Here is a 14149-nt window from a genome sequence, read left to right on the forward strand (position 1 = left end):
CAATGATATGGAGCAACGGCAAAACTCAGGTAGAGAGTTTGGGAGGCTATTAGGAGTGTAACCCAGTGTTGGAGCTACCACACCTTTCACACAGGCCTAGAGGGAAAGACATGGCCTAGGCATCTCCATTTCCAGTGGAGGAAGGATTGGGCTGCCATAAAGATATCCAGAGGTTGATTTAGTCCAAGTAAGAGGAAATACTAGGTACCTCTTTCCTCCTATGATATAGTTAACCTATGCATTTTTAAGCAGAGGCACCTACTGCAGCAGAGCTATCCTCTTTATATGACAGAAAGGATGGACAGTTAGGTAATTGTAACTTTCCCAAGAGGAGGGGAGGGGAAGCTGGGCTCTCTCAATTTTAAAAATGCCAATGGCCAGGAGGTGTCAAGTCCCCTTGGCCCCAGGGTATACTGGGGAGGAGGACACTCTTTACACATTTCATTGAAGCTGGACACTGCTCATCCTAAGAGCCTAAAGCAGCCTGCTCCTCTGGTGGGAGTGGTTGCTGGGGCATGTGTTTGGCACCAGATCCCCATTGAATTGGAGAAGGTCTTTGTAGGAGGGACTTCTGGACACAAGTGAAGGGCACAGCACCTGGTCTAAGCATTGGCTCCCTTCTGCATCTGTTCTTTTTGTTTGAGTTTTCCTTCAGCATCGTGCACCAGACTGCAGGTGACCACGCTGCTCTGTGAGTGGCTCGGATGCCCTTGTCTCAGCAGCAGCTGCCTCTGACAAGCCAGAGAACATGGTGAATGGCCAGAGGGGAGAAGAAGCTTCTGATGTCAGTTTTAATCTGTAACTGCAAGGCTGGTCAGACTCTAATCCCAGTTTAGGCAGACTGACTCCCACCTATAATAAGAGGAGGTGAGGAAGAGCTTCTTAAATTGTCTCTCATCTATGTCTGGCTGTGAATGTTTCTGGCCCATTGCACTGCACAGTCAGATGTTAAGAGTGATTTATGCTAATCACTTGGATTTTGCAAGGAGAAAGCCTGGAATCAACGGCTGGATGGCTACTGCGGAAAGCTAAAGGGTTTAAGAAGCTGCCCCCATTCAGGTGTGAAGTCCCTCCTTTCTGTTAGCGTAAATACTTGCCTTCTTTTTCAGCACAACAACAGTGTGTTCATTTAAACTCTGTGAGTGTGGCCAGGAGAGAAGCCTTTGCACAATTAGGCATAGCTCAGAGACAGTTTAAGTGCCTCTTTGCCATTAGTAGCTGCTTCCCAGCTGAGACACGGGGTCTGGCTATCTCTTAATTTAGATACAGAAATTAGAGGCTGAGAGTTCTGTTCCACCTGATCTCTGCCTTAAAGTGCAATGTAGATATAGTTATAGCTGTGTTTCTGGCATTTGCAGTGAAAACACCAGGTTAAATTTTATGCACTTTATTTCCATCAAGGCTCTCTCAGTAATGGATAATATTTGCCCAGGTGAGAGTACCTGATATTCATCCAAATCTGAGTAGACCTGCATTTGAGTTCAAATTGAAAATCAGTGACCTGAGTCACTTTTGAAATAATAATTAAAAAAAAAAAAATCTCTCTCAGGTGACCGGTAGAAGAACTTGGGAGAAAAAGCCATAGTATAAAAAGTATGTCATACTACTTAAAAACTTACCTCAGTCACATTAAATAAGGAAATGTTTCAAGGTTTGGTCTCTCAACATCAAGCTGTCTGCACATCAATGCGGTGTGGGCAAAAGCTTGACATCCAGGAGAGGGATTGGGAAGGAGGAAGGCCCACAATGCCATTTTGTGGGGGGAAAATCTGTGGGTGAAACCCCAAGAGCATGGCAGGAGCCAGCAGAAGCATGTTGCTGGGGTAGGCAGGGGATCAGGGAGTGGAGACCTGCAGTCACCTCACCATTTGCAACAGCATCCCCTCCACAAGTAGCCCATGTGTGCCCTTAAAAGATACCTTGTAAGCTAATTTTCTTCTGGCTTATTATCTTCCTCTGTGATTGACGTGTCTGTTTATCAAAAGCATAGACTGTTTACTTCTCGGCTCACTGCAAAAGCTTCACCTGATGTCTCAGCCCTTCACCCACTGGCTGCGTGTGATTTTTCCCTTTCCAGCTTCTACTCAGCCCACCCCCGGCCCAGGATATAAGGCTTGTTGTCATTTTTGCATTTAAGCAAGCTTTTGCTAAGAAGAGGTATCTGAAGCATGCATATACTGTTCTTTAATCCTTTACCTCCCACACATCCCTCTTTTCTTAAACCAAGCTGTTAATAAGAATACAGATTACTGTAGCCAGAATTTATAGCAAGAATTTGCAGTGGCCAAATATAAATTTTAAAAAGTGGCAGCAGCATGATCAAACCACAGCTCTGCTCATAAACATTTCTACAGTATATATTTTCCACACTTTAGCTATCACAGCTTATAGCCATAGATACAGTTTTAAATGAGTAGGCCTGTTTTAAAGGATTTCCTGTATTACAGCCATCAGAGACAACATTTTATATCTCAGTGTCATTAAGTCTGCAGTAACTGTGAGGTCCCAATGTGATTATCATATGTAAATGGCAAAAAAGAAAAAATATCAAATTGCCCCATGAGTCCTACTGGAAATGGAGAATGCAAGTTTACCTCCATATAGATACACTTTAGGGAGGAATTGAGCAACTGAGTGGCCATCTGAAATGAAAAGCACAAGATGAAAAGGCAGAAAAAATGCCTTTTCTTCTTCATCAAGAAGTTTGGAACTGGGTTTCAAAGATGCAGTTGAGTTGCTCTTGACTGCTTGGGGGGGGGGCACAGCCCCCCAGTTGCTTAGCAGGGACATGGGGTGGGATGTCAGGGAGCAGTGAGTTGCCTGAGAAGCAGACAGGCACATGCAAAAGTGGGAACAGCCTTGTGTTGACACACAGGGGTAGGCACTGAGCACTGCAGGCAGCGTGAGCCCATGTCAGGTTTACGACATGGAGTTGGTAGCAGGGCAAGCTGAGCTGGAGCTCGATCGCTTTGCAAACCCGCAGTCACCTCTTCACCCCTTCAGCTCTTCTTCAGATGTCTTTTACTCCTCTTTTTCCTCACCCTTTTTCTTCTCAGACTCATAGTGGCACAAGCCCCATCAACAGTGGTCAGACTAGTGCCTGGGATGCTCTCAGGGCTCTGTGGACCCAAAGTACCCTTCTGGGAGGGACACCCACAGGCGGCTGCAGAGGCTCAGGGCTTAGTCGGAGGGAAAGCACTCTCACCATCAGCTTCTGTGTCAGAAAGTGCCATCACCTCCCTCATGCTCCTCTTGGTATGCAAGGCTGCAGCATAGCAGGAAACCTGTCACCTCAGCTAGTGACAGCCTCAGGACATGGAAAGGCTTCTGCACAGCACCACGATTGCTCTCCACACTCAGCTGTCCTCTTGTGCTGAAATCTCATCTGGGATCTCTTCAGCTCAGCCTTTTCTCCTCACCCCTGTGATGAGTTGGAGCCACAGACCAATGTGTGCTGTCCCTGAGAGCTACTGCACAGCTTGGCTGGGAGGGACCATACTGCAGTTTCCTTTTATTTTAATGTAAAGTAGCACAGAAAGTATCTTTCAACAATATTTTACCAGAGCTACATTTCCAAAGGTACCTCTCTGAGTCAGTAGCTTACATATGTGTTACCTAAGTACCTACCTACTTCTGCCTTTGACCAAACCTCATACTGGCTGCTGGTTTTGCCCTGCTCTTGGAACCCTGCACTGCTCAGCCCAAGGGGCGTGTTCCTGCCTTCTCTTGTATGAAGTTTTACCAGTGGTTTGTAGTAATTTTTCTTTGTAAATTTTTTACTGTTACCACCCAGTATAAAAACATACAATTAGTCACATTTTAAAGGTGTAGTTTAGGCTAAGTATATTAGTCTCAGCTGAGTGCAATACCATTTTTTCAAAAAGCAGTAACCCATCACCAAAAAGGCTTCTCCATTAGTAGCACTTATGCTATTTGTGTATATTTAATACAAAATTGCCCACGAGTAAAATTGCCATTACATCTCTCAGTTAAATTGACATATGAAGGTTATGCATATCTCACATCACCTTTGTGCCCTCCTTCACTGCTCACTACAAACCTCCATAATACAAGAGCCCATGGCTTTCCCTGCAAGAGACAACTGGGAAGGAGACCCCAACACTCCCTGACTTCTACACTATGTGATATTCAGCACATGCGCCCCTGTTCAGACTGGGAAAGACGTGGCCAACGCAAGTGATAGCAAATGAAAGTAAAAACTTATTACTCATGTTTCTTAGAGATGATGAGTTTTATATTGCTGCAGTCTCACACTTCATAGATAAAAAAGCATCAGGCATGACAGCGCATTCTTTTTTTAAAGATCCATTTCAGTCAGCAGACAACAATGTTTGTAAAGGCAGGGAAGATAAAGCATGTTACACTCTTGTGTTCACTGCTAGGAGCACGGATCACAATGTTTAGACAGTCCACAACACCAAAATCAACAGCCTGCCAATGGCTTTCTGCCACACCTCGAGTCTCTCCGGTCAGGGAGCAGGTTGATGGGGCTCAGCAAGGGAGGGCTTGGATCTCAGGGCAGAGACAGCTGAGTGAGTCTTGAGCAGCAGAGGAGAAAATGGAGAGCATGCCTGACAAGGGAAGAGCAACTATGTTGAGGGGCCTGCAACCACAGACACTTTTAAGCTTTTCTGCTTTTATCACCTGCTCTAAGGAAATCTGAGCTGAAGTGCAGCAGTCCCACTATGCTCTAATCAAACTCATTTTCCTACTGGTTGGAGAGATGCCTGGCAGCTGAAGGAAGATGGCTTTGCTCTCTCTTTCCTTACCAAATTCTTTCATGGAGTTGTGACCCAGACTCCTCGATCACTGCTGATCTTTGGATCTGTTGCTAAGCTGTAGCTGCAGTAACTCCAGCAAAGAGTGGATATCTTTGCCCTCAAAGGCTGTCCTCTGCAGAATAGGCTCATGCTCGGTCTAATGAACATACATTTGGGTTTTTTTCCTGAAGTTATTCACGGCTTCCACAAAGCTGTTCAAGGTCTCAGGCAAACATCTCTGTTTTCTTCCAGCCTGCTGCTGCCAGACCCCACCACCTTAGACTGGGCAAACCTATGAGCTATTTTCCACAGAGAATGCAGCTGGCTACACTTACACAAGTGGTCTAAAGCAGGCCAGGTCCCAGCTGAGGTGTTGTTGACTTGTTAATGTGTTCCCTAGAATGGGTTTGATCTGGCTTTCTCACACAGACTGCCTGGGGATAGTTTAGGGGCTGGCATGGTACAGGGAAGGCTCCCAACAAGTTGTGCAGGCAAACAGCCTGGTTTGGGAGGAAGGAACAATGTCTGGCCATGCAGTCATGAGCTTGGCAACCCTGCCTCCCACAGGACTGAAGTGCAAGCCATGGCACAGGCACTGTTTGTGCAACCAATGCCCACCCACCCTTCTCTTGTGCCTGCTGCAACAGAGCTTCAGCCCACTGAGCTGGGACCTTCCTTTACAAAACTACACATGCCATTACCTCTGTCCAATGGTTATGGCAATTGCTGCTCACACTATAAATTCAGACATCTGCCAGGATTTTGCAGGATCATTTCAATGTGCTCCCACAAAACAGCTGCTCTAGACCCAGGAATCATCACCATGATGACATTTCAGTGTAGTATGCTGGAGAGTCTGTAATGCCATACATGTGCAGCGCTTTCAAGATCTGGCCACAGAGGAAGATCCATGAGCTACAATGAGTAGATAACTGCTGTTGCAGATGAAAACGGTAGTAGCTCATTTCTGTATCTCAAACATCATAAACTACCACTTAGACAAAATGCTTTCATCAGATGAACTGTACATCAAGTGCTCAGCCCTGAGTTTGAAGCTCAAATAAGTAAGGAAAGGAGAGCAAGTTCTTCCTCACCTTGTGAACAGAAAATGCAATCATGTCCACTTACTATTATTTCAGCAGTGGGTTAAAAACTGAACAACTAGGCCAGGCATCACCACATGCAGGGCACTGGCACTAGGGAAGGGCTTTTTAGCTCGGGAGTGATGTATATTCAGTAATAGCATAGCCTCTGTGTGTTGGTGTTGACCAGTGCATTGACCACCGATGACATGAACTGCAGGACACCCTAGGTTTTAACTTGATATTCTATTGCTATTCCCTGCACAGTTCTCCTTCAAAGGGCTTTTCTGTCTTTAGACTTCTGGTTCCTAAAAACATAATGTTTATTATTCCTTAAGACAGGCAATATCAATTACGGTAACTCAAGAATTCAACTTGCTATAGTTTTCCCAGAAACCTCCTTGATATTCATTACTTGCTTGGCAGATAGCACGAATTTGAATGCTGATTTACAGGATAGAGCTTAAAACCAGTGTGATATACCAAGCCAGTTGGAGAACAGGATGCAAGGTCTCATTTCCAGTTTTATTGAAAGGAAAAATTAAATGCTCTGTTTTATTATAGCACTTCTGATAAGGCCTGTGTTATGCTAAATAACAGCTTCTGTATTAACCCAAGTATAGGTTTGGGAGATTCTAAACTTAATGTAACTTCCACTTTTAACAAAACATAAACTGATGTAAGTGATGTAGATTCAAAAAAAAACCAAATCACATCTTACCATCCTGTCCTCACCCCCATAACCTTTTTTCTTTCCCACAAATTCCTCCAAACTGCACAGCTTTCTCCTCATATAGTCCTTCCAAGCACCCTGTCAACAGAGTCATTAGATAATGGACCTCTCCAAGCAGGAGGTACAGTGCCTTGCACTGGACCTGCCTGGCCAAGAACTTTCTCTGTACCAGTGATGGACTCATGTCTTCCTTCGAAACCATTATTTAGTGGATGGCTTAGGTTCAGCCAGTAGTGGGTTACCAAGCTATGGGTTTGCTGTTGTGCCTCAGTGGGGACCCAAAGATGGTGACTGCAACAAATGGCTCCATGCAGTAAATCTGCACCTAAGGTAAAGCATGCAGACATAAGACAAAATGATTCAAACCTTAATGTTTGATAGGGGAGGGGGAATCAAGCCTCTTCATATTCAAGATTATCTTCATGGAAAAGAATGGTCTAACAGTCTAACATCTGTCTCATGTTAGACTGATCCACCTACAGGCCTGGATCTTGTGCTTGCTGGTGCTTAAGGCACATCCTTGGAAATGGAGTGAAACCTCCAAAACAATTCCGAAGTGCGAGAGCTGCATACCAAACACTGACCTTGAAATAGCAGCTTAAGTGCAAGAAAACCTGTCTTTCTGTGCTAGACAATTGATTTTAACTTGAAAGTAAACCAAGATTTAAAGCAAGATCTCTGTGACAAAAAGAAAATGAGATCAAAACCAAAAAAACCCCTCCACATTGAGATGAATTGAAGAAAGGTAATCCAAACAAATCCAAAAACCTCAGCCAACTACTCTGCCTAGGAAACACAGGTACCCAATCTTCTTTGTTGAGATGTGCATCTCCTTCACAGTCTCTCAACTCAGCTGAAATTGGAGCAGAGAAGGCTGCTTATCTGCTATTCATCCTTCTCCTGCACCTTCAGCTCAACTCTGCCCTCAGTTGGACATGCCAGGAAGAAAGACCAGTAGGCTCAAACCAACTTGGGCCAGAAGTATTTACAAGCTACATTTACATATTTTAATCTCACTTCCAGCTTCCACCATGTATGCAAAGAGAGGTGCAGGACATTCAGACCCACATGCACAAGGTTGCACAAGGTTAGCTGAAGAGCACTCTGTTTTGGCCAAGATGCCCTATTGTGGCTAGGTAGGTGCTAGATGCCAAGGTAGAGGGAAGGCAGAGGCTCTGAGCATTGCCCTCCCTTCAGCATTTCAGACCAGCTGTTTCAGGGATCAATGTGATGGGTACCACTGGAGCCCCATGTACTCCCCAGCAATCCCTAACTCAGTGCTGTAAGTGCCACTCCTTAGTGGCACTTAGTGCCACTAAGCGGAGCTTAGTGTCAACTTCAAGTTATTCCCATATGAATATCACAGAATCTGTTGTGCCAGTGGCTGGTAGTTATCAAAATATTCTATATTCGACCTGGTGTACTGCCTTGACCACTAGCCTTTCCACAAGGTCTACTCCTCTATGTTTAAAGTAAAAAAGTCTACAAGGGTGCTAGTGACACATCTCTCAGTCACACAATCATAGCCATTAAAAATCCTACAATTGAAATAATGATCTTCATCTCGCTTACAAGTAGGATTTATTTAAAAAAAGAAACGGCAAAAAACCCTCTGTCATAGCATCCGTCTAAAGTAAGCCGGTAGAGTTTATTTCAATGGAAGGCATTTTTAGATGCTTAACCTTGTTTCACTTGCCTCAGAGAGTTCACCAGTGACAGGGTTTGTTGCCCCTGAGAGGGTTGTATCCACCTCAGAGGCAGGAGAAGGGAAAACCAGGATGGTTTCTCTTGAGCCTGGTGTCAATACAAAGCCTGGAGGGCTTACAGAAACCGAGCAATGAGTGTCTTCCTCTGCCTGCGGCTGCTCGCAGCTGGCACTGCTGTCACCTGCTCAGCTGGGACCCAGTTGGTAGCAGCTGCAAAAGGAGGAGGGATCTGGCCAGGTTTGCAGAAGATCTCCTGGCCCTCCCCTCCACAAAAGCAAGATGCCCTTCCTGAGCCGTCATCAGAATAGGTCAGCAACCATGGCTGACCTCTTCTCCCACTTAAAACAGAGCTGAAACACAACATGAGGAAATGAAAGGCAGTGGTCTTGTCTGAAATGCTTTTGAAGGTAGTCCCTGGCTTGTACTACATCTCAGCCTGTGCCTGGGCACCATTCGGGAGGGTGGTGAGTGGCACAGGCATGGCAGGCGGGATGTCAGCAAAGATGTGCCATGGGTTGAGCCACAGCGCTGGTCTGTGTAGTTCAGCAGCAGAGGTATGCTGCTCACATCCTAGTGAATATAGCCCACATTGCTCATTATACAGGCTCTGCCAGATCCTCAAGGAAAAAAACACTAACTCAAACCTTAGGGTTTGTCTGCAAGGGAACATGTTTTTGATTTGAGTTTTCCCATAACTGTGTGTTGCTGTGGCCATGATGACACCCAGATGGCTTTCTTCGTGCCTGGTTAGTTTGTCCCTGTCACAAGATACTGTGGCCATGAGCCATACAAACTGCTCTAACTATTCCTGAGGAATGACAACCCACCTGCAATACCCCACCACATGCAATGTCCCACCTCCCACCAGCCCACTGCGTGGCAAAGGGACTGTTAATGGCTGAGTGTCTCCTCTCTCTACACAACAACAAAACATTAGTGTGACCCAAACAGAAAAGATAAACTCTGGGAGTTTGCCAAAGACTTAAACAATTAATAAGCTAAATTTCTTTCACTCCTCACTGAGATCCCAGTGTTGTCAGAAGGGCATCAAGGATTTCTCTTTGTTTATTGGAATTAATTTACTTCTTCCCCCAAATGACAACTGCAGCTTGGTTAAAGCAGTCAGTCTCACACTAATTTATTTGTTCTGTGAGTACATTTCAGCTACACACAGAAGTTATCAAATTAAAAATTGTCAGTTTCTGTAATGGTCTGACCTTTTTAATCTGACAAAGTTCAAAGTGTGGCCCACTGGGTCCAAAAGAAAGGCTGCCAAGAGCAGCTGGTCATACTGGAGCATCAATGTAAATGTTCCAATGGGTAAATAGTCACTGGCAGAGTTTGGGAAAATATCTTGCCAGTTGAGCAAGAAGAAAAGGTGTCATGTGTGAATGAATAAAAAAGGAAATAGCATTTTAGTGATATATCCTAGGGAAAAGACAGAGCTCAGGTATCTATCTAATCAAACCCCAATGCTGAAAGTTAATATATGTTCATACTCTGAATTCAGGAAAAGGGTAATAACCAAAAATCTTGAACAGAAACTATTAACCCTCTCTTGCCTGTTTTTCCTTTTTAGTAAGTGTCCTTGTTCACCAGTCATCTTTAGCAAACTTAGACTTTGGTAACACTCAGAGTGATTCTGGCACAGTCAATACAAATGTACCTTTGAAGACTCGCAGGGCTTGTGCTTGCTGTGATCTTACTGCCAGATGCAGCTGGAAAAGATAGCCACAGTCTTTCCTCTCCCCCTGTTCCCTGGTGTCAGGCATTTCAGCATCCACAGAGGGAACAGGGAGCAGTTTAAGTCCTTTCTCCAGGTCTTTCAGTGTTTGCCATCTACATGATGGCCACACAACTGCTGACTCCAGTGTGCAGGAGGCTGTGGGTCAGAGTATGAAGGCAGGGGAGGGCAAACCTGGCTTCTCCCCTGCTAGAGGAGTACAACAAGCATTATGTAAATATACACCCTAATAACCTGGTCCTGTTTCACCTGACATACATGAGCAACTCTACACAGTGCCAGGGCTTACATGGGAGCAGGATTAGTGCTGGGTTTTAGCCAGTAGAGATGCAGTAAAATAACGCAGGGAAGGATGGGACTAACTTAAGCTCTACCAGGGGAGGTTTAGGTTGCATATTAGGAAGAAATTTTTTAGAGAGTAATCAGACATTGGAATGGGCTGCCCAGGGAGGTGGTGGATTCACTGTTCTTGGCGGTTTTTAAGATGAGACTGGATGTGGCAGTTAGTGCCATGGTCTAGTAATCACAGAGGTGTTGGATCAAGGGTTGGAACTGATGATCTCAGAGGTCTTTTCCAACCCAGCTGATTCTATGATTCTAGCTAAAGCACAGTGTTAGGATGTAGACCTTGGGTTGTTTGCTGTCACTAGATCTAACATGGATTTGTTGGAAGGGTCTAGGACTTTGTTTCTCTGTTTGCAGTTCTTGGAAGAGCCGTGTAGGACTCCTACAACTCCCAGAAACACATGACTTTTGGTGTAAATTTACTGACACCTTGAGGCATAAAATTTGCTAATGGTTTTCACACTAATGATGCAGATTTAAAACAACAGCCAGCAAATCCTTGTTCAGAGGAATGGTTACAGCTCTCACAAGCCGACAGGGCACAGAGACCAAATCTGAGGGAGGAATTCATGCAAAGGTTCCTACTTCTCATATAACTGTAGCAATGCTGGGGTTAATGCACGTTTCCTTGGGATTTATCTCACATATGTGATGAGCAGGGAGAAAGAGATGGTGTCTTTCTTGCCTTTTCAAACTCCCTGATAAATTTCTCAAGGACTAAAGATTTTCTTCTGGCCTCCTGGTATGACAGTTACCACAAAGTTTAAATAGTAATTACTCCATGGGGTGCTCTCTGCATCAACAGAGAGCAGTGTTGGTCCCTTGGATTTTATTTTTTTAATCAGAGATTCAGCCATTTTACTAATATTTAAGAGGAAAGTTGAAAGCTACATGACTCTGCCATCTAATTACACTATTTCTTACAACAGTGGGGGTCTTCATAGGTTTAAGTATTTTAACAAAGATTTTGGGAGTTTTAACAATTTTTACTAGAAAAAGGAGGGCACTGAGAAGAGAGAATCAGCAGACAGCTTACTGGTTAATTACAGCCTAGAAAAGACCATTCCTGGTCCCTGAGATTATTCTGTTTTGATTACTGCACTTCAAGCCTGCATTGCTGGCTCTACAGACCTCTCCGAAAACATTTTTTCAGTAGAGTTAGGAAGCCAATAATTGGTATCACCAGGCCTCCAGCAATTTCTACTGTGTACCTGGCTTTTTTCTTTCCATGTGGTTGAAAGTACTGAGTACAGTTAGCTTTTGCTCACTGCAAACACTTTCTTCATGAAGAGTATGATTTCGCCTGCCTCCTACACATCTGACCTGGTGTAACGCAAGTCCTCTTGGCTTTTGTCCTCTCTACCTTGTGTCACTGGAAATTCCTCCCCAAAAGTGTGTCCAGGCCCCTTTCAATTCCTCTGCTGGGCCTGTGATGAACTGTAAAGTCAAACCAGAAAGTAGCTTGCAGGGAAGGTCCATGGTAATTTTGTGCATGTGAATGACACATAGCCCAAAGAAGTTTTTAGTGTGCATGGAAGAACATGAAAAAATGCCCCTATGGCACACTTTTCTTTCCAGTAACGAGTTGCAATGGGGGTAGACATTGTTTGATGTGGTCTAGATTTGCGTGGTTTTACTTTATTAGGTTTTATTTTTATTCTGAGTTTTTGATGACATACTGTTGTATACTTGGAAAAACATCCAAGAGATTCCATTGATGGATGGTGCACAGGCACAACATGTATGACTTCCATGCCTCATTCTTCACCCATCTCCTCATCAAGACCTCCCCACTGGGTTTTCAGGCAGGCTGTCTTGCTTACTGATAATTAACAGGTTTGAATTAAGTCTCCACTGAGAAGGAAAGTCAGATACATTGTTGCAAACCTTAAAGCATCTGCCAGCTTGAAGTTCCTTACCTGGGGGGTTGGTAAGAGCCAAAGCAGTGCACTAGATGCATGAAGCAACCAAAACTCAAAATTCCCATTGGGCATAAAGACCTGTCGTGACCCTCCAACCCAACTCCAGAGTCACCCTATACCAGTGGGCAGGCAGCTTTTAAGAGAGAAATGCCTGCCTTAAGAGAGAGTGTATCAATGTTCACCACATATTTTACAGCCTTGGCATGGGAGTGCATCTTCTCATACTGCTGTATTATTTATAGGGTAGGCCAAACACCAGGATATTGAAGTAAGGCTACAAAACATTTTCAGTTTCAGAAGCAGCTTATAAATAAGAAGTTAAGGCTTATATTTTAAGAAGAAACATTAAAGTTCTTGTCCTTGAGCCTTACAGGAAAAAGCTGAAGAATATACACCCCACAATACTGCCAAAATCTATTAATCTGACTCTTCCCCAGCTCACCTCTGTTGTAAACCAACTTGATCCTGTGACTGTCCTGTCAGAAGAAGGGAACCAGGTTGTCTCCTGGCTCTGCAGCAGAAAGGGTAAAGCAAAAGGGAGGGTTTCACTCAAAAAGTCATTTAACTCCCTCTGCAACAGCTCCTTCCTCCAGCCATCTCCTGCTCACCTCCATTTCCTGCCACTCTCTAGTAACTGATTGCAAGAAGAAAGATATCCACCTAACTTTCATCTGCTCTTTTCCTCCTCCTAATCTGCGATTTCTGGAGGACAGGTTTATAAAATCCGCTTTTGTTCATGATGAAGGCTGGTTTCCTTCCAAAAAATAAGGAACTGGAGTTATTCACTACAAAATAGCTTTGCTATACTTGATCACCAACCCTGGGTCATCTGCTTGCTGCTAGAGAAAACACACCATAGACAAAGACCAGGCTGTAGCAAGGTATCTTGGCTGATACCATTTTTTATGGCTTCTAGAGTGGGTACCTTTTTGCTTATGTCTCCCCACTGCAAACATCCAGAGAATTAAACGAGCCTAAATTCTTGCATGCTATTGAAATATAAATAATTGTAATTATACCTCCTGGCACCTATTAGGATGGGAAGTTTGATTTTTAAGCTTCTAAACCAAAACACAATTAGTGAGATTTTTGCAGTAGTAGAAGTACCTCCCCCTTCTTGACAATCTCTGCATGTAGCTCAAGCCCTGCTTCCTACTGTGTGTAAATAATAACATGGCTATCAGTGCATTTTTCCTGCAATTTCTAAGTGCAATTGGAGCAAATGAAATCAGGAAAGGGAGTTCATAGCACTTCACATTTTTCCATACAGGGTTTCATACTGTGTTATATACAGTATTCATCACATTCTCCATACTTTATTTCCTGTGAGATATCTGAAATTCTTTGTCTTATCTGATCTATGATTTAAGATTCTGACCTTTTCAGCTTTCTGTAATTTCATTGCCAGCTCACTCAGTATGCCTTTGTTTATAGCCTTACAGCAGGGAGACCAAGAGAAGATGGGAGTTGCTTATGCACTGGAAAGACAGAAATTTCTGTTTGCCAAAATTTGCGCCTGAAAGAGGGAAACAGAGATATAATTTCAAAAGTTTATACAGAATCTGAGAATACAGATGAAAAAGGGGATTAAACACCCTTCAAGAAGGACTTTCTGCTAAAAAAACAAACCAAAAAGCAGTACCTTTCTCCTAATGGCAATGTGAAAAGCAATTTCAACGCTAATAAAAACTGATTTTTCAGCTCCATAGCAGGAGCAGGAGAATGGCAGCACACATCTCAGCACTTTCATCAGAATGGTTGGGAAGGCAAATGAAGCCTTTATATCTGCTACTGGGATGTTATATTGGTTTGCCTCAAGTTCTGCTCCCCTGCTGT

The sequence above is a fragment of the Manacus candei genome, unplaced genomic scaffold (assembly GCF_025592945.1).
Source record: "Manacus candei isolate 608988 ecotype Guabito, Panama unplaced genomic scaffold, ASM2559294v1 h1tg000014l, whole genome shotgun sequence".
NCBI lineage: Eukaryota > Metazoa > Chordata > Aves > Passeriformes > Pipridae > Manacus > Manacus candei.